The sequence below is a fragment of the Cervus canadensis genome, chromosome 18 (genome assembly GCF_019320065.1).
Source record: "Cervus canadensis isolate Bull #8, Minnesota chromosome 18, ASM1932006v1, whole genome shotgun sequence".
In the NCBI taxonomy this organism is placed as follows: domain Eukaryota; kingdom Metazoa; phylum Chordata; class Mammalia; order Artiodactyla; family Cervidae; genus Cervus; species Cervus canadensis.
The window spans coordinates 23,451,661-23,473,477 of record NC_057403.1 but is presented as its reverse complement, the minus strand read 5'-3'; the positions used below and the strand labels follow the sequence as shown (position 1 = coordinate 23,473,477).

Sequence of the window (21,817 nt, the reverse complement as noted above, 5' to 3'; positions counted from 1 at the left end):
AGGGTTCAAACCTGGGTCCCTTGCACTGGAAGGGACTGAACCACTGGAAGTGCCTGATCGGAGAATTTCTTGGTATGGGGAAAACCTCCACGCATTTGGTGACCAGTATGCAGAGTTGAGTGGTGAATAGACAAAGAAAGAGAGTCTGTTCCTTTTCACTGCCTACCAGCCTATCGGGGTAAAATTCCTACTTTTTATTATAACATAAAGGGCTTACACCTTGGAAGGAAAGTTATGACCAACCTAGACAGCATATTGAAAAGCAGAGACATTACTTTGCCAACAAAGGTCCATCTAGTCAAGGCTATGGTTTTTCCAGTAGTCATGTATGGACGTGAGAGTTGGACTATAAAGAAAGCTGAGGGCCGAAGAATTGATGCTTTTGAACTGTGGTGTTGGAGAAGACTCTTGAGAGTCCCTTGGACTGCAAGGAGATCCAACCAGTCCATCCTAAAGGAGATCAGTCCTGGGTGTTCATTGGAAGGGCTGATGTTGAAGCTGAAACTCCAAAACTTTGGCCACCTGATGCAAAGAGCTGACTCACTGGAAAAGACTCTGATACTGGGCAAGATTGAAGGCGGGAGGAGAAGGGGACAACAGAGGATGAGATGGTTGGATAGCATCACCGACTCAATGGACACGGGTTTGGGTGGACTCCAGGAGTTGGTGATGGACAGGGAGGCCTGGTGTGTTGTGGTTCATGGGGTCGCAAAGAGTCGGACATGACTGAGTGACTGAACTGATCTGAACTGAAGGGGCTCTTCAAAATTAACTTCAGTTACAGCTTAAGTCTCATCTCCTTTCCTGAACTTTATGTTCCAGAAATACAGAAATCTTTGAGTTTCCTAAAGCAAATCATGTTCTCAAGTTGCTATGCTTTGAACATACTATTGCCTTTTCTATTGAAAAGCTCTGTGGCTCAGATGGTAAAGAATCTGCCTACAAGGCAGGCAGCCCGGGTTCGATCACCTGGAGAAGGGAACGGCTTACCACTCCAGTGTTCTTGCCCAGAGAATTCCATGGACAGAGGAGACTGGTGGACTACAGTCCAAGGGGTCACAAAGAGTCAGATACGACTGAGTGACTAACACTTTCATCGGTTGAAAAGCACATAAATCTCTTTTTTAGAGAAAAACAGAAGATCAGAATATGTGCCTCCCCTTTAAGAATGGAAGTTAGTTTTTGATCCATCACGTGTTAATTTGAAGGCTAAATCCTCCTGGATTTGAAGGCCAAAAACAATGTTGAGGCAAATGTGTTCTTGAATTCCACAGTATTTACTGTTCTCCAGCTTTTAACACCCAAGGAGAAAAAAGATAAGAACACTCCCAGTGCTAATGAAACTTGCTAGTTTTTCTTTCCTGTTAAAGATATTTATACTTGAATTCTTCTTAAGGTTTGGCATATTTTTAGATGAAATCCATAAATGAAAAGCAATGGTTGGTTTAAAAGTTAGAGATGGTTTATACAGTCATATCAGATGATAAAAAAATCAGTAATAATTTACTTAGGCTGTTCTTAAATGTGAAGGTTATTAAGATCCTTATGTGGTTATGTGGTTAAGAGAGTGAGTTTGTTTTTTCCCCTCCTCTCTTTCTACTGCAATTTTTTTTTAATCAAATGATTTATGACCAGTCTTATTTGGTTTTTCTCCAGCATAAATTGCCTTGTGAAGAAAGATTTCCAAGGCAAACTCTGGGCTGTTTATAGGATCCCATTGGATTCAATACCTTCCTCCAGGAAGTTAATCACTAAGTCGTGTCTGATTCTGTGACCTCATGGACTGTAGCCCGCCAGGCTCCTCTGTCCATGGAATTCTCCAGGCACTGCAGATGGTGCCTGCAGCCATGAAATTAAAAGATGTTTGCTCCTTGGAAGGAAAGCTATAACAAACCTAGACAGCATATTAAAAAGCAGAGACACCACTTTGCCAACAAAAGTCCATATAGTCAAAGCTATGGTTTTTCCAGTAGTCATGTACGGATGTGAGAACTGGACCATAAAGAAGGCTGAACACCGGAGAACAGATGTTTTCAAATTGTGGTGCTGGAGAAGACTCTAGAGAGTCCGTTGGACAGCAAGGAGATCAAACCAGTCAATCCTAAAGGAAATCAACCCTGAATATTCATTGGAAGGACTGATGCTGAAGATGAAGATCCAATATTTTGGCCACCTAATGGGAAGAGCCGACTCACTGGAAAAGACCCGGATGCTAGGAAAGATTGAAGGCAGGAGAAGGGGATGGCAGAGGATGGGATGGTTGGATGGTATCACTGATTCAATGGACGTGAGTTTGAGCAAACTCTGGGAGATAGTGGAGGAGAGTGGAGCCTAGAGTGCTGCAGTCCATGGGGTCGCAGAGTCGGACACAACTTAGTGACTGAACAACAACAGTGAGGTAGTTGGATTATAGCTATTTGCACGACCATCTTTACACTATTCAGATCCTCCTTTTAGGCAGCAACTGTGGGTCTTGGTCTTCAGACTCCACATTTTGGGCACAGTATCTTTGCTAGTATGGACAACCATCAAATGACCGCTGAGTGAATGTGACACCACTTTTGATAAAAAGTCAAATTCCAGTACAGCCCCATTGATTATTATTTAACCTTGGGCAAGATTTTTTCTTTTCTTTTTTTTTTTTTTTTTAATTTTAGGCCACATCATTTTCCTGAATGCAGGATCTTCGCTCCCTAACCAGGGATTGAACCTGTGCCTCCTTCAGTGGAAGGGAGGAGCCTCAACCACTGGACCACCAGGGAAGTCTGTAACCTTGGACAAGTTTATGGTTGCCTGACTCTCCACTGACTCACAGAGTTCAGTGGGCAGGGGTGAGCGCTCTGGGGTCAGATTGCTCTGTTTGGCAGTTGCCCGTTTCTGAAGACTTGGGCCAATGATTGAACTGCCCAGGGCCTGCCTGCCTCATGTACAGAATATGAATGGTGATGATGGTTCCTACCTTCTCTGTCCCAGTGAGGATTAAATGAGATGATGCGTGTTTGCTTCAGAGCACAGTGCTTGAGACTTTAGACAGAGTGTAAATGTTCGCTGTTAGAGTTATGGGAATATGGTCTATGGTACTCACTTCATAGTGTTTTCTTTAATAATTTTTATTCATTTATTTATTGGCTGTGCTGGGTCTTCGCTGCTGCTCAGGCTTTTCTCTAGTTGCGGAGAATAGAAGCTACACTATTGTTGTGGAGCATGGGCTCCAGGGGGCTTTTCAGGCATGCTAGTGGTAAAGAAGCCACCTGCCAATGCAGGAGACAATAGAGACATGGGTTCAGTTCCTAGGTCAGGGAGATCCCCTGGAGGAGGGCATAATAACCCACTCCAGTATTCTTGCCTGGAGAATCCCATGGACAGAGGAGCCCGGTGGGCTACAGGCCATAGGGTCGCAAAGAACTGGACACAACTGAAGCAACTTAGCACGCTCCAGGGCACATGGGCTTCGGTAGCTGTAGCTCCTGGGCTCTAGGGCACAGGCTCAATAGTTGCTCCGAGACATGTGGGATCTTCCTGGATGAGGGATCAAATCTGTGTCCCCTGCATTGGCAGGCAGATTCTTTACCACTGAGCCTTCAGGGAAGCCCCATAGTGTTTTGTTTTAAGAACTAAAAGGAGTGATGTGTTCAGTGATTGACAGTAATCTGCATAGAGGGAGCCCTCCCGCTTGTCTCTTTTACTTGTTAAGAGGCAGTTTTGTCTCCTTTCAATGCACCGAGACGAGCAGCTAGCTCTGCTACTTCTTGTTCATCACCCAGAAAAAAAAAAAATGTTCTTCTCCAAAAGAAGGACTGCTGGATTATGCCAGGAAAGCTAACAGAGAGGAGGTCAAGGGCAACGTTGAGGATTGGTGAGAGCCAAGGTGGGTGCTACCATAACAGAGCACTGCAGACCAGACGGCTTAAACAACTGAAATTGATTTTCTCACAGTTCTGTAAGTCCAGCATGAAGGTGCCAGAAGGGTTGGTTTCTCTCGAGGCCTCTCTCCTTGGCGTGCAGACGGCCGCCTTCTCCCTGTGTTCTCACGAGACCTTTTCTCTGGGTATACAGGCCCTTGGTGTCATTTCCTCTTCTAATAAGCACACCAGTCCTATGGGGTTAGGGCTCTAGCCTTTTAACTTCACTTAACCTCAGTTATCTCCAAACTCAGTCACACTTGGGCATCAGGGCTTCACTGTACGGCTTTAAAGGGGGGAGGGCATGTTCCAATCCAGAACAATGTGCTAAGGCTGGAGGTGAGCAAGGAGCAGAGCCAGATCACAAAGGGCCTTGGGAGGCCTGTTTGGGAGTTTCTTCTTGACCCACCCACCTCTGAAGGTCCCCAGGGAATTGGCTCCATGCAGCGTCCCCTTTCTGTCCTTTTCCTTCCAGGCAGGACTAAGCACAGCTCAACGGTGCATTTTTCAAGGTTGCCTGGAATCCTAATCCTTGGTAGCATAGTGGTTAGGATCCCGGGCTTTCAGTGCCGTGGTCCAGGTTCAATCTCCCTGGTTGGGGAAAAAGAGATCCTGAAAGCTGCATAGCACAGCTCGGCCTAAAGAAAAAAAGCCGCCCGGGTAAGAGCAGACCCAGTGGGAACCACTAAAGAGAAGCTGACTGGAGAGCAAGCACACCTGGGAGGGAGTATGCAAATTAGATGCAAATGACAGCACGCACACATACCCCAGTTAGGCTTCCTTCTTTGGGTCAGTGGTCCAAGGCTTTTGAAAGAGAGTCTAAACCTGAACAGAGCAGTCCATAAATTTCTATGTCCACCAAATCTGAATGCCCACTGACCAGGGATTGTTCTAGGCCCTGGGGCCGTTGCAGAGTTTAGGATCTAGACCTACACTGTCCAACAAAATATTCTCAATATGAAGCACTTAAAACATGGCTAGTCTGAATTGAGATGTGCTCAAGTATAAAATGAGGCTTTTCAGGGGGCTCAGTGCTACAGAATCCACCTGCCAATGCAGGAGATGCAAGAGACATGGGTTTGCTGTAGAGTAGAAACTACCACAACTTTATAAAGAAACTATACTCCAAAATAAATAAATAAATAAATTACACACACACACACACACACACACACACACACACAAAAGGAATGCAGCCCTGTGACACTTTGATTTTATCCCAATGAGAGTGATCTTAGGCTTCCAACCTCCAGAATTGCAAAACAGTAAATTTGTGTTGTTAGAGGCCACTAAATTTGTGGTTTCAGGGAAAGAGCAAATTAGCCAAGATGGCGTGGTCAGGCGCTCTCACCCCTGGCCTCTCGCTCTTGCCCCACATTTTGTAAATAATGATTATGTAACAGCTGAGATTACTTAAAGCACCGCACAGGTGCATCACGAGGTACTCACTTGACCAAGGGCTACTTTTGGTCTGTGGGGCTATATAAGCTCCACCTGGAAGACCCTTGCAGGTATGAGCCTTTACGTCATGGCTGCTCTTACGGCTGCGGCGTCAGCTCGGAGAGAAGGTTACGTCATGGCTGTGGCCCGGAAAGAATAAACATGTCTGCGGTTTCTACGGCTCCTCGAGTTTTCTTCCAGCTTCCTCGCTCACGCCTGGCCTACCCTGGGTTCAGCAAACCGTGTGAGAAGTGAGACAGTCATAATTTGTTATAGGAGCTGTAGAAAACTCCCATGCCTGCTAGATATTTCTTTCCTTCTTCCTTCTTTCCTTTATTTTTTCTGGGTATTTCTTTGAGTCACATTCCTCTCTAGCGGAGAGAGCCACTTCCTTCTAAGGTGTAGCAGGGCAAGTTCTGGCTGGGTCTTAGTTGTGGCATTTGGGATCTCCAGTTTTCGTTGAGATATGTGGGATCTTTTTTAGTTGCAGCACGTGGAATCTAACCCTGACCCCCTGCACTGGGATGGTGGAGTCTCAGTCACTGGACCACCAAGAAAGTCCCTAGCATCCCATTCTAAACCTAAGAAAACAAAGTCTGAGAGGTTGGGTAATTTGCCCACAATGACTAAGACAGAAAAACACAAGCCAAGAGCTAAACTTAGGCTTACAGATTGCTAAGAACCACCCTTTACTGATGGGAGAGACTATGATGAATAGGATGGATCCGTAAATTTCCTTCATTCATCTCACAGGTAGCTGGGTCCCTGTGTTCAGCATTCAGGGTAGAGTGATGAACAACTCAGGCCAGGCTCTTGTAGCATGGAAGTCACATTGTCTCAGGACACCAGCAACTGAGAAGTCTGCCCACTATGATGAAAGTGATGATGAACATTAAGAGAGAGAGGTGAGAGGGAGTGGATAGGGTGGGTTTTTTTGAAGCAATATGTGGTTCTGAACTTGAGAGCCCACTGCCCCCTGAGGAATGTCATAACCAAATTCATCATGTTCCCTATCTTTTGTTTCCCTCGATAACTCCCCCAGCACAAGCTCCTCTCGTCCTCTCAGGTTCTCTCGTCTCCATCAGTCTCTGTGTTCTCTGCTCTGCCTGCTCCTGCCTCCCTCCCTCCTTCCCAGATTCTGCCACTGCCACCCCTGTAAGCCTTTCGCTCCATGTTCCCTCCGACTCTTACCTTAACTGACACCAGATCCTTCTCCAGAGATAATCCCCACAATCTTAACTGAAGGCGCTTCATCCGCCCACTCGCCAAACACCTCAAGGTCTGGAGGAGGAGAGGGAAGTAACCAGGATATGCCACGGAAACAAACAAACCGGAATCCCAGTGACTCACGTAAAGGCAGAGACTCCCTTGTGCGCCATGTCCAACCTGGGTGGCTCAAGTTCTTCTCCACATGCTCCTTTCTTCACCCAGACTGATGGAGCAGTGTCTAAAACACCACCGATCTCCTGGCAGAGGGAAAAGAGATGTGAACAGCCGTGAGCTGGCTCTTGGAGTTTCAGCTCAAAAGAGATATACGTTGATGTGTCCATATTTCATTGGCTAAAGCAGGTCATGTGGCCAAGCTTGATAATCTAGTATCTTTAGACTCTGCTATCCCTTAGCAACTCAATGCTGTTTCCAGATATTGTTATTCTTTCCCCACACTCTTTTTTTAAATCTTCTTGTTTTGTTGTTCAGTCGCTAAGTCATGTCCGACTCTTTGTGACCCCGTGGACTGTAGCTCGCCAGGCTTCCCTGTCCTTTACCATCTCCTGGAGCTTGCTCAAATTCATGTCCACTGAGTCAGTGATACCATCCAACCATCTTGTCCTCTGTTGTCCCCTTCTCCTCCTGCCTTCAATCTTTCCCAGCATCAGGGTCTTTTTCAATGAGTCAGCTCTTCACATCAGGTACCCAAAGTATTAAAGCTTCAGCTTCAGCATCAGTCTTTCCAACTCTCACATCCATACATGACTACTGGAAAAACCATAGCTTTGACTGTATGGACCTTTGTTGGCAAAGTAATGTCTCTGCTTTTTAATACGCTGTCTAGGATTCACCCAGGTTTTTTTAAATCTACTTATTTTATTTTTTGGCTGTGCTGGGTCTTTGTCATTGTGCGTGGGCTTTCTCTAGTTGTGGCAAGCAGGGGCTACTCTTTTTTTTTAATAATTTTATTTGTTTGTTTGTTTTTGGCTATGCTGGGTATTTGTTGCTCCTCAAACTTTCTCGAGCTGTGGTGAACGGAGGCTACTCTTTAGCTGAGGCGGGCAGGCTTCTCATTGCAGTGGTTTCTCTTGCTGCAGTACATGGGCTCTAGAGTGTGCAGCCTCAGTAGTTATGGAGCACAGGTTTAGTTGCCCCATGGCACGTGGGAGATTCCCAGACCAGGGATCAGCCCCAGGTCCCCTGCATTGCCAGATGGATTCTTAACCACTGGACACCAGAGAAGCCCCTCCTTCTCCATGCTCTTAAAAAAAGTTCCTTCTTCCCCTTGACAGACCTCCTAGAGTAACAGTTAGATCCTCTTCTCTCTTCTCTTCTGACTCTTTAGTCTCCCTAGAAATCTGGGAGTCACACTTAGCTCCTCCCACTTCCTCACTCCATATCAGACCCTTTAGAATGTTCCAGAGGTTCAAAATCTGTCACTTCTCTCATTCCCCGTGAAGCTACCCTCGTCCAAATCACCATCATCTCTCACCTGTACTACTGAGTTGCCCAAAAAGTTCGTTCAAGTTTTTCCATAAGATATTGCTGAATACAACAGCAACCTTTCAAATCTTGCTGTACAGTTCATTTGTGATCTAGTTGTTGCTCCCCAGCCTAATCTTTCTGTAGATTCCCATGTCCTTCAGGGAGAGTCTAAAATCCTTGTTTTTTGTTTTGTTCAGTCGCTAAGTCATGTCTGACTCTTTGCAACCCCATGTAAACCCCATATTACTGCAAGCCCTATTTTCTCTCATTCCATAGGTTGTCTTTTTGGGGTTTTGCTTGCTTGTTTGTTTACAATTTCCTTAGCTGTGCAAAAGCTTGTAAGTTTGATTAGGTCTCATTTGTTTGTTTTTATTTGGACCATAAAGAAGGCTAAGTGATGAAGAATTGATGCTTTCAAACTATGATGTTAGAGAAGACTCTTGAGAGTCCCTTGGACTGCAAAGAGATCAAACCAATCAACCCTAAGGGAAATTGATCCTGAATATTCATTGGAAAGCAAATACTTTGGTGACCTGATGTGAAGAGCTGACTCATTAGAAAAGACCCTGATGCTGGTAAAGATTGAAGAAGATGAGAAGGGGATGACAGAGGATGAGATGGTTGGATGGCATCACCGACTGGTGATGGTTGGATGGCAACAACGGACATGAGTTTGAGCAAGCTCTGGGAGATGGTGAAGGACAGGGAAGCCTGGCATGCTGGAATCCATGGGGTTGCAGAGTCAGACAGGACTGAGCAACTGAACAGCAACAACTTGTCAGAGAATATTTTGCATATACTTTCTTCTAGGAGTTCTATGGTGTCACATCTTAGGTTTAAGTTTTTAAGCCATTTGGTGAAACACTCACTCTGAGCGCTTGCTCTCCCAGATCTGGAGCTGGATGAAGGCAGAGACTGCCACGTGCCCAACACATCCACCATGCTCAGAAAATATTTTTCCAATGAGAGAATGAATTTGTCATACATGAAGCCAGGGGAAGGGAAATAGTAAAGGTGAATAGATGCAATATGAATATTGCACATGCATATTCATATTGCAATATGAATATGAATGCAATCGAATATATATGACTGAATCAGCTTCCCAAGGTAATCAAGAGAGGCAGAGGAGGGCTGGGATGCTTGCGCCACCTCTGATTCACTTAGTCGTGAACTCATCGGATATCACTCCCTTCCTGCATTTCCCCTTGTGTTTCTAGACCTCAGAAAATGCCTTCCTCACCCACACTTATTCAGAGAATCTGGTTTCAAGCCTGAGAGAGTGTTCCTGTCCCTCGTCCCCCTCCCTAGCTCCTGCTGTTCTCACCTCTCCCCCGGTTCTCCTTCTCCGCACATCCCACAGGTCCTCTAAGCCAAGTCATCTGCAGAGTCTGAAGCAGCCCCGAGATGCTGCCCATCCTCGGCTTCATTCCTGAGCAGAAGGGCCCTGGAAAAAGAAACATGATGCATGAGTGAGAAACATCCCAGGCCTGGGCAGAAGTCTGTCTGCCAAACCAGGCTGCACGATGGGTGTGATGGGAACAGCTTGGTGTTTTGGGTTTTTGTTTATTTATTTGGTTAGCTTTTGCTTTTTCTTTCCTTTTTTTGTTTGTTGTTGTTTGGTTTTTTGGAATAGCCTTGACAAGGCTCCTGTGTCAAATCATGGTTTCTTCCCTCGAGGCCAAGATGGTGCCTGAAATCATAGCGTCAGAGATGCTAGGACTAGCCTTCTGGGGCAGTCATAACAAAGTAACCACAGACTGGGTGGCTTAAACAACAGAAATTCATTTCTTATAGTTCCAGAGACAAATGCCCAAGATCAGGCTGAGGGCAGGAGGGCTTCTTCTGAGCCTCTCCTTGGCTCGTAGATGACTGCCTTCTTTCCTCTGTGGACAGACATCCCTGATGTTTCTTTGTGTGTTCAAATTTCCTCTTCCTGTAAGGACACCAATCATGATTGAATTAGGACCCATCTAAAGGCCTCATTTTCACCTAATCACCTCTTTAAAGGTCCTATCTCCAAATAAAGTCATTTCAAGGTATTGCAGATTAGGGCTTCAACACATGAATTTGGGGGTGGGGATGGGAGGGAGACAGTTCAGCCCATAAGAGACATTCCTTGGTGTTAGGATATTAACAGTCCTTCAGGACTTCCCAGCTGGCCCAGTGGTTAAGAATCGCCTCCCGATGCAGGGAATATGGGTTCGATCCCTGGTCCAGGAAGATTCCACAAGCCACAAGGCAACCGTGGAGCCCGCGCACCACAACTACTGAGTTCGAGCTCTAGAGCCTGAGAGCCACAGCTACTGAGCCCACAGGCTGCAACTGCTGAAGCCCAAGCGCGCGAGAGGCCACCACAATGAGAAGCCCCCTCTTGCCACAGTGAGAGAAAGCCCACACGCGGCAATGAAGACGCAGTGCAACCAAAAATGAACTAATTTAAAAAAACAGACCCTCAGTGTTCTCTGAATAAAAGCAGTAATGATTAGATTAATGAGTAATTGAATTTGCTGTCCCTGAATGCTAGGGACAGGGTATAATTAATTTAAAAATGAATAGGTACAATTAATTGTATGTAAACTAGCACTCTAATTCAATGAGAGCGGGGGAGGCCTGGGGCCCCAGACATTTCCTCTTGGTTGGGCCAGTCTTGAAGGAGAGAGTGTGCCTTAAGTATATCCTTACAGCCCCAGAAACAAGAAAGCGTGAATCCAGAGAAGTAAAGATAGCTCTAGACTCAGTGCTTTTTCTGGGGTTATCAGCATAAAGCCAGGATGTTAAAGGGCTATTTTCAGAGAAGAAAAATCCTGGGACTTAATCAGAGTGAGAGGAAAGATCACAGTTCTAGATATAAAATTCTAGAACCTGAGAGCAAACCCTTGGTTGGTACTTTTTTAAAAAGCCCTCCCTCTGAAAAACACGATGGGAATATATGTTTGTCTCTGCCTTTATGATGAGTAAAGCAAGAGAAAAATTTCCCCTGAGAATTCGTAACAGTAAGTCCATATTCCTGTGTGTTTAAAATCTAAATTTGTACTATCTATGTAGCCTGAAAGACCTCCAGACAAAATTTTAGAGTGGTCCTAAACTGGCTACATGAACCCTGAATATTCATTGGAAGAACTGATGCTGAAGCTGAAGCTCCAGTACTTTAGCCACCTGATGGGAAGAGCCGGTTCACTGGAAAAGACCCTGATGCTGGGAAAGACTGAAGGTGGGAGGAGAAGGGAATGATAGAGGATGAGATAGTTGGATGGCATCACCGACTCAATGGACATGGGTTTGAGCAAACTCTGGGAGATGGTGACAGATAGGGAAGCCTGGGGTGCTGCAGTCCACGCGGTCTCAAAGAGTCGACATGACTGAGGGGTTGAATAACAACCCAAGCTAGCTATTCCCACAGGTACATGGCAGAAGTAAACACTAACTCTACCCAGGAAAATGCATTTTAAACCCAGGCTTTAAAGAATTTCCACAGATAAAATCCCAAGGAACATGAGTTCCACAAACCTAACAAACAGAAGTGACAAACCTCAGAATCAGACTCAGAGCTGGTATGAATATTAAATTATAAGGTACTGAATACAAAATAAATGTTTTAAGAAATCGAAGATGATATTTTGAAAATATTGAAGGAAAAAACAGACTATCAAGACTGGCAAGGAAGATTTGAACAAGGGAGACTAGAAATTACATATGTGAAAATTAAAAAACCCAGTGGACAAATGAAATAGATTATATCACCATTGAAAGGAGAAGAAACTAGAACACATATATATTTGAAGAAATTACACAGGGTGCAGCATAGGGAGAAGAAATGATGGATATTATGAACAATGGGTTGAGAAATATGGAACAGTGGGAAGGTCCAACATACATCTAATTTGTGATTTTTTTTAAAAAGATAGGGGCTTCCCTGGTGGTTCCCTGGTAGTAAACAGTCTGCCTGCCAATGTGGGAGACATGGGTTCGATCCCTGGTAGGGGAAGATCCCACATGCTGTGCCACAACCACTGAGCCTGTCCTCTAGAACCTGGGAGCCACAGCTACTGAAGACAGCCTAGAGCCTGTGCCTCTCAACAAGAGAAGCCACTGCAGTGAGAATCTTGTGCATCACAGGAGAGTAGCCCCTGCCTGCTGCAACTAGAGAAAAGCCCGGGCAGCAATGAAGACCCAGCAGAGCCAAAATAAATAAAAAGATAATGGAAGGGAGGGAAGCACATTTGATAATGTCCGGAAATTTTTCAGAATTGATAAGAAAGATTCTTCCTCAAACTCAGGAAACCCAATGAATCCCAAGCAGAATATTTTTTTTAAAATATCCACACTAGGTAATTAGTAAACTTTAGCCCACTAAAGAGAATATCATTTGAATAACCCAAGCATTACTTTTTATTTTTCAATAGCAATAATCCAGAAGATAGTGGAATGAGATCCTCAAAGGGCTAAAATAAAATAACTTGTCACACTAGAACTGTATGCCCAGCAAAATATCTTTCAAAAACAAAAAGAAAATGATTGTTTAGACAAACCAAAAAGTAGGAATTAATTCCCAAAATACCCTTTTCAAAAGAATTTCTAAGAGATATACTTTGGGAGGAAGGAAACTAATCCTAGAATGAAGTTCTGAAACACAAGAATGATAAGAAAAGAAAAAGTAACCAAAAGCATGAGGTAAACATACCAAAAATATCAAAACTCTACCAAAAGTACAGTAACAATGTCAAATTTTAATGTTTAAAAAAGAACTAAAATCTGGAAGAACTTATAAATGGAGAAGATTTTGTAGAATGCACATGATGATATTTTTAGAGTAAGCACTAAAAGAACAGACAGTAAGTGTAAAACTTTCAATATAGCATAGAGGGGAAAACGGAAATGTTGGGAGCAGACTCAATCCAAATGAATGCTGGAAGGAGAATAATAAGAAAGGCAAAACAGAAATGGATAATATGACAGGAGGAATTCTGTATCTCCCCTGTTTGGAGAATAGATTAGAGCATCTTTGTGCAAGATCAGATGAAACATGATGTTTATAGTTGTTAAGTGGAAGTCTGAATGTGTGTAGAAAGATACATATGGGACTTCCCTGGTGGTCCAGTGGCTAAGACTCCATGCTTCCAAAGTGGGGGGCGTGGGTTTGATCCCTGATCAGGGAACTAAGATCCATTTGCTGCGTGGCACAGCCAAAAAAAAGGTATGCATGGATGCTGAGTAGTCAAAAGGGTGGGTTAACTGCCTTCATGACTAATTGTTTCTTAACCCAAACCCACCCTTTCACACTCCACTTTCTGGCTCTGAGGTTGCCAGCTCTCTATTTGATTCTGCTGGGAGGGATCACAAGAAAGACAAAAGGCTGGAAGGAGAAAGTACATGTTTCTTCCTGTTTCGCTTGCTGTTCCTGTCAGCATTACTCCAGCAGCAGTTCTTCTCCCTGATGGCAGCAGCTGACTCCTGTCTTTTCCACATTCTCAGTCTCATTTTTCTCTCTCTGAAACACTGAAACCAGCTGTCCCCTCGTCAGAGGCCTGGGTTCCGGCTCTACAGGAGTATTCCTTCAACCTTCTAGATTCTAATAACCGTATTATAATTATAATAACTCTATGACGTTCACATAATAGTAAACAGGGCTTTCCTGGTGGCTCAGTGGTAAAGAATCTGCCTGCCGATGTAGGAGATGCGAGTTTGATCCTTGGGTTGGGAAGATCCCCTGGAGAAGGGAATGGCAACCCACTCTAGAATTCTTACCTGGAGAATCCCATGGACAGAGGAGTCTGGCGGGCTCTAGTCCATGGGGTTGAAAAAGAGTTGGACACAACTTAGGGACTAAGCAACAACGACAGTAAACAACTAGAAATTCCCTTTGTTGCCTCAGTCCTAGGGGGTGAATGCCTGCATCTGTTATCTCTGATTAATACAACATCCCCATTTTGTCATTTCAACATCTAATTCACCAACTCAACTAATTCCTTATATTAAATTCTCTCTGTTAAAATAACTGGTACAGTTTCTGTTTTTCTGACCAAACCCTAGTTAGTATCGTCTCCTGTAGCTATATGACCAAATTTTGGCCAGTGGAATAAGAGCAGATGTAAGGTAGGTAACTTCTGAGTCTTGTCTTTAAAATTAAGCTAACTACTCCATACTTCTGCCTTCTGTTTTCTGATAGAGGGGAACAGATTTAGTGACCCTAAGATGGCTTCACCCATATGAGACAGGATGTTGCCTCGAGCAGGGCAATAAGAAAACTGGGGCCTGATGACCTCTTGGGGCGGGGCCACCCACCTACTCTGCGACGTTTTGTGAAATAAATGTCTTCTGAGGCAGCGTGTTCTAGACTCTCTCTATTATACCATCGTCATTCATCCTAGTGTAAATGGCTCTAAATACCAAAAACACAGGAGCCCCAAAACTTAAATAATATAATACAAATAACTCTCGAGTTAGAAAATAAAACATAGGAATTTCCCGGTGGTCCAGTAGTTAAGAACCTGCCTGCCAATGCAGGGAACACGGGTTTGATCCCTGGGCCAGTAAGATTTCACGTGCCATGAAGCAATTAAGCCTATGCATCGCAACTGCGAGCCTGAACTTCAGAGCACAAGCACCGCAACTCCTGAAGCCGGCATGTCTCAGAGCCGCTGCTGCGTCGCTTCAGTCTGCCCGACTCTGTGCGACCCCACCGACACCAGCCCACCAGGCTCCCCCGTCCCTGGGATTCTCCAGGCAAGGGTGCTGGAGTGGGGTGCCATTGCCTTCTCCGTCTCAGAGCATGTGCTCTGCACAAGATGAGCCGATGCAGTCAGAAGCCCTCCACCACAGCTAGAGTAGCCTCTGTGCAATTAGAGAAAGCCCACACACAGCAACAAAGACTCAGTGCGGCCAAAAATAAATAAATGAAATGCATCCTATAACTGAAAGGCAGTAAAAGCAATGTTTCAAGGGTAATTCATTGCTTTGAACGTTTTTATCAAAAGACTGAAAACAAATGGAGGAAGCCTCAGTTTAGAACTTAAATATGAAACAACAGAGAAAAATCCAAAAAGGAAGAAGAAAATAATTTAAAGGCTGAAATTGATAGAGTGAAAAAACAGAGAAGACCAAAAAAAACCCCTCAAAACTTGGCAATTTGAAATTCTAATAAGATAACAATGCTTCAGGCAAGACTGATAGAAAAAAGATGCAAATAAAAACAAAATGCATAACTGAAAAGGAGGGAACTACATATAGAGATATTTTCAAATGATAAAATAAATTTTTGAATTACATAGACCAGCGCACTTGAAAATCTTGACAAAACAGACAAATTTCCACAAGAATAGAAAACGCCAATACTGAAATAAGAAACAATAAACTCTGAAGAGACCAACAGTCATTAAAGAAACTTTAGTTAAAAGAAGCCCCAGAAAGTTTAGCAGGGGAATTCTACCAAGCTTTCAAAGAACAAGTAACACCTGCAGTATATAACTTATTACAAGGAAAAAAAAGAAGAGATATTTATTTTATGAAGCTGGTATGCTTGACTCCTAAACAGAATAGGGACACTTTGGGAAAAGAATATTAAAGGCCAATTTTACTTTATAAGTATAAATATAATTCCTAAATAAAATATTAGATAAGCAAATACAATAAATGTATGAAAAATAAAATATCATCAAGTAGGTTTTAATGAACATCAGATAGTTAATGTAATGTACTACATTACTGAATAAAGGAGAAAAGTCCGATGGTCACATCTATGCCTTGAAAAAATCATTTGATAATGTTCAACATCTATTTATGATAAAAGCTCTCAGAAAATTAGGGATAGAAAGGAACTTCCATAATTTGATAAGGACTATCTACCAAAATCTACTACACATCACACACTTAAGATAGAACCTTAAGCTCATTTCCTTTAAGATCAGAAGGAAGATATAATACAATCACCAATACTGTTCACTCCTAGGGGTCCAGGTCACTGCAATAAGTCACTATAAATATGTATATAAGGGATGAGAGGGAGGAGGACAAAATTGTCATTATTTGGATGTGATTTGGTATTCCATATAGAAACTCCAGGGGCTTCCCTGGTGGGTCAGACGATAAACAACGCACCTGCAATGCAGGAGACATAGGAGATGTCGATCCCCGGGTTGGGAAGATCCCCTGGAGGAGGGCATGGCAACCCACTCCAGTATTCTTGTCTGGCAAATCCATGGACAGAGGAGCCTGGCAGGCTACAGTCCATACGGTTGCAAAGAGTCTGACGTGACTGAAACGACTGAGCACACATGCACACACAGAAACTCCAAACCATTAAGACTATCAGAAAGTCAGCAGATTGGCCAAACAACAAATCAAACTGGAAAAATGAATAGCACTTCTCTATACTATAAAAAAAGCTGAGTGCAGAAGAATTGATGCTTTTGAACTGTGGTGTTGGAGAAGGCTCTTGAGAGTCCCTTGGACTACAAGGAGATCCAACCAGTCCATCCTCAAGATCAGTCCTGGGTATTCATTGGAAGGACTGTTGTTGAAGCTGAAATTCCAATACTTTGGCCACCTGATGCTAACAGCTGACTCTTTTGAAAAGACCCTGATGCTGGGAAAGATTGAGGGCAGGAGGAGAAGGAGGTGACAGAAGATGAGATGGCTGGATGGCATCACTGACTCAATGGACATGAGTTTGGGAGGACTCCAGGAGTTGGTGATGGACAAGGAGGCCTGGCATGCTGTGGTTCATGGGGCCGCAAAGAGTCGGACACGACTGAGCGACTGAACTGAACTGAACTGATCTGGTAGTAAACAACTAGAAACTCTAACAAAAAATAAGATCCCATTCAGAATAGTAACAAAAGTTTAAAGGTAATCTAGGAATTCATCTGTCAATCCACAAGATGTTTATGAAGAAAAAAATTTAGGGAATTCCCGGGCAGTCTAATGGTTAGAACTCCAAGCTTTCACTGCCAAGTACTTGGATTCAATCCCTGGTCTGGGAATTAAGATCCCAAAAGCCACGTGGCATGGCCAAAAAAGAAAATAATAATGTTATTAAAGGAAACAGAAGAAATCTAACAAGGGGAGATGAACCATGTTCATGAATGCAACAATTTAATATTATTTAGATGTTTCTTCTATCTAAATCAAGCTATAAATTCAACACAAGCCCAAATTCCAGAAAGGTTTTTTTTTTTAGAAACAAAATAAATGGATTAAAAAATGCGTGTGGCAGAATCAAGACTCACAAATAGATAAGAGGATCTGTATCAAGTAAGATATCAAGAAGTCAAACAGACTTCCCTGATGATCCAAGTGATCCAGTAGCTAAGACTTCATGCCCCCACTGCAGGCGGCCCGGGTTCAATCACATGCTGCAACAAAGACCTGCCACAGCCAAACAAATAAATAAATAAAAATAGTTTATTGAAAAGATATACCAAAAAGCCAGAGTAAAGAAAGAAAACAAAGGTGGAACGGCACATGATCAGACAAACTGATCAAAGGAACAGGAGACACCTGTATATGAAAGACCTTGAGATATTTCAGAATAAGCGTCCTAATCAGAAAGGAAGAGATGGACTGTTAAAGGATAACATCGTGAAAACTGATTCTTTATAAGGAGAAAAGAAAAGTTGGTTCCCTACTTTTCACCACAATACAATGTTCAAACAAATGGATTAGAGAGCGAAACATGAAAGATAATCTATAAAGCTAGCATATTCCTTTCACAAGGCTGCAAATCAAGGTACCACAAACTGGGTGGCTTAACACAACAGAAATGTACTGTCTCCCAGTTCTGGAGGCTAGAAGTCTGAAATCGAGGTGTGAAGGGGCCAAGCTCCCTCTGGAATCTGCAGGGGAATCCTTCCTTGCTTTGTCTTAGCTTTGGGTGATTTGCTGGCAATCTTTGCAGTTCCTCGGCTTGCAGCTGCACTGCGGAACTCCAATCTCAGCCTTTCTCATCACATGGCACTTTTCCCTCTGGGTGTCTGTCTCCAAGTGGCTGTCTTCTTATAAGGACATCAGTCCTATTGGGCTAGGGCCCCAAACTGCTCCAGTATGACCTCATCTTAATTTAATTCATTACATCTGCAACCACTCTGTTTCCAAATAACAGCACATTCTAGACTACTTGGGGTAAGGATTTCAGCATATCTGTTTTTAAGAGATATAATTCAACCCAGAACAGCTAGTAGAAAAATGCAGAATATTTTTATGACTTTGGAGTGAATAAAGATGTTTAAACCAAGAAAACAGAAACCATATAATGAGATGGATTTGACTATATTAAGATTGAAGTTTTCCTGCAAAGACATGATTGAAAAAGTTTAATAAGTGACAAACCAGGAGAACATATTTCTAGCTTCAAAAAAAAAGTGATTAAAATCCAAATATACAACAAAGTCCTGCAAATATCTAAGAATGCATGCATGCATGCTCAGTCGCTCCGTCAGGAACCCCAGCATAAAAATGGGCAAAAGATATGAATAGGCTTACTTCCCTGGTAGTCCAGTGGTTAAGAATCTGCCTGACAAAGTTCTTTCTGAGTAACAAAACACTCATGTATTAGCCAGGAATATAGCCATCTGGAATCAAGATTACATTTCAAAGACTCTCTTGAAGCTAAAAAGCCGGGCAACAATGTTCAGATCCACTGAATACAAGTGGAAGTGATGAGATCACTTCCAGGAAATGTCCTCAGAGGGATATGTCATGATTATCTGTCCTTTCTTCCTTTCCTATGTCCAGAATGTGGACAGGATGGCTGGAGACAAATAAGTCATCTTTGACTACATGGTGATTTGGGGATGGAGGAAACTCATGGTGGAGCCTGAGTCCCTAACACTATGGAAACAGTCAACCATGAATCATCTTCTTTCTGGGATACAAAAATAAATGTATATCTTGTTTAACTGAGTGTTATTTGACAAACCACACAACCCAACATAATCCTACCAGAACTGCCCAAAGGAAAATCTTGGCACATCTGGAAAAAGATAGAGGCAGGGATTAAGCACAGGCACGTCCACTATCTCACTTCCTGAAAAATTTTGTCTTAGTCATGGTCATTACTCTGGTCGGAAATCTGAAGAGGGAAATCTGTCTATCTCTGATCGATCTGAATAATCCAGAAATTTCAGAGTTTATTAATTTAAAGACAAAACTAATGTGAAAGTTGAGTTAAGCACAGAATTATCAGAAATGGCTATATCCATGGTTTTCTCCACCCAGGAAAAAAAGCACTTGTCAGAGTAGATTAATCCACACTTAACCTGCAATGTGGTTAAGTTAAGGTTTGCAATGTGGAAAACTGCTGAAAGTACACATTAGAACTTCTTTCAACATATTTGTTTTGACATTTTTATTAAGAATTTGAGTGAGGAATTAAATTGTAATCAAAAACAGACATGACATGATGCCAATAGAACAGTTCATGCCTTGAATAATGGAATCAGAACTACACAACATCAGAACCCCGAGAGGTTTTAAGCTATCGTAAGTCCCCATTTCACAGCTCAGAAAACGGAGGTTCAGAGTTGTCAACTCGCTTGCCCAAGGTATACCTGGAATCAAGGGTAAAGTTGTTGGCATACCTTCCTTCTACTTTTTCTTTTTGAATAAATGAAAACTATGTCATTAAAAAAAAAAAGAGAGAATCTGTCTGATAATGCATGTCCCTGGTCCGCGAAGATCCCACATGCCCCAGGATATCTAAGCCCATGCCCCAACTATTGAGCCTGCGTGCTAGAGCAGGGAGATGCAACTACTGAGCCCACATGCTGCAACTGCTGAAGCCTGAGTGCCCTGGTCCCCTGTTCTGCAACAAGAGAAGTCACTGCAGTGAGAAGCCCACGCAGCGCGACCAGAGAGTAGCCCCTGCTCACCACAACTAGAGAAAGCCCACGTGCAGAAATGAATACCCAGTGTGGCCAAATAAATAAATTTTTAAAAGATATGCATAGGCAATTAACATAAAAGGAAGTCTAACTGGTTAACAAGTCTGAAGAGATGCTCAACTTCCTTCATAATCAGTTAGAAAATTATAACTTTTTTAACTTTTTATTTTGTATTGCGGTATGGCCAGTTAGAACATGACATTTTAAATCTATCAGACTGGTCAAAATTAAAAGGTCAGCGAGGGACTACTATTAGTGAGGACATGTAGAATTTGGAACTATCATGAACTTTGGTTAGCATAATTCAGTATGTATATCGTATGATCCAGCAACCCCAATCTTGGTATATAATCCAGAGAAACTCTCACTGAAATCCCAAAGGATATAAGTACAAGATCGTCGATTGAAGTATTGTTTGTAGTAGCAAAGAATTCAAGGCAATGCAGGTCTTCTTCATTAGTAGAAGAATAATTAAGGATGGTGAACTGATAAATTAGAGTGCTATGCAGCAAACAGAAGCAATTACCTAGATATGAAAACAATATGGAATGCTCTTAAAACAATAGTGAGCAAAAAATGTAAAAACAGAAATGTAGTTGGTATAATTTTTGTAAATTAAAAACATATACATATACAAAGCACTATACATCTTTTAGAAATATAGACACAAAAGAACTACTGTATTTTAAAAAAAGGAATATAGACATATCCAAGAACCACAAACTAAACACATTAGAAAGAGTGTCTTTGAGGAGGAGGAAGAAAGGAAAGTTGGGATGGGAATATGGAGAAAAAAATAAGAGAGTAACTTCATACAAACTATTGTTATAGTGTATCAGAAATGAAACTGTACGGTAAAATCAACTCTCAGGAAAAGAAAAGGAAAAAAAATTAATGAAAGAATGAAAAAAGAAGTACAAAGGAAATGTTAAGAAAAAAGATGCATTAAAAGCAAAAATTATTAGGAAAGACAACAAAGGATATTTCATACTGATAAAAGAAATAATTCACTTATGTCATATTAATATCATAAACCCTTATGCACCTAACAACTTCAAAATATACGAAGCAAACACTGAGGAGAAACGAACATAGCCTCATTCATAATGGGAGGCTTTATTACACCTTCCCAAGCCAATAGATCAAAGAGGGGGGAAAAAAGGACGGGCATAATAGTTAAGGATTAGATCATTAATAAACTTGTATAATCAGACCTCTTATCCCAACAACTGGAATGTACATCATTTAAAAACAGAACACAGGTCAGGTCTGGGCTCCCACCCAGGGTCCCTATGCACACAGCAAGTTCTTGCAAGGCCCAGTCGAAGCTGGGGCCGGAGGGAGGGGCCCTCATTTCCCAGGGTCAATTCTCTTGCAGTCTCGGCCCGCTGATCCTTTGATCTCCACCTACAGGGCCCTTGGCGGCCGTAAACCAGCCGTTGCCCGGGCTGCGAGGACGCTTCGCGCCCGGTCGCCTCCCGGCCTCATTAGGCCGGCGGGGCTGTAAAGCAGGAATCAGCCGCTGCCTAATCTGGACCTGGGGTCAATGAGAGCCCAAACAATGTGCACAAAGAAGCCGGCTTTGGAGCAAGAATTTGGAATATGCATTTAAGTTGTGCTTTGCATTGGAAACCCCTGGGCAATTAAAATAAGCCTGCTTTGTAGTATTTTCTGTCCTTTTCTTATGTGTGGTTCCTGCAAGTCAAAGGGACTGGAGTCCCTTCTACAGTTTGGGAACTTGTTTTGAAGTAGCCACCAAACAGATTTTTTCCCCCTTTGGGTGAAGTTTCCCTCCAAGGTTCAGCCTCTTCACCCCACCCCCTGACTGGAATAGAGTATTGACGTCTTTGAGAGAGCAAAGGAGGTAGATGGTGCTTGATGTATACTTTATTTTTCCATGCT

The 21,817-nt window shown here is 42.8% G+C and overlaps 1 long non-coding RNA gene across 2 annotated transcripts in view; it reads right to left on the bottom strand.

Moving 5' to 3' along the window:
* The window catches only part of LOC122420921, a 59,543-nt gene that overhangs the window by 32,119 nt on the left and 5,607 nt on the right, over positions 1-21,817 (bottom strand). The window contains exons 2-4 of one of the 2 annotated variants that reach the window (XR_006263411.1): positions 9,364-9,483; positions 6,693-6,808; positions 6,095-6,210 (exon numbers count right to left, since the gene is read on the bottom strand). This is a non-coding gene — a long non-coding RNA (uncharacterized LOC122420921). Of the gene's footprint in view, positions 1-6,094; positions 6,211-6,692; positions 6,809-9,363; positions 9,484-21,817 lie in introns of those variants that run through there. The other variant, XR_006263410.1, reaches the window with a different exon arrangement.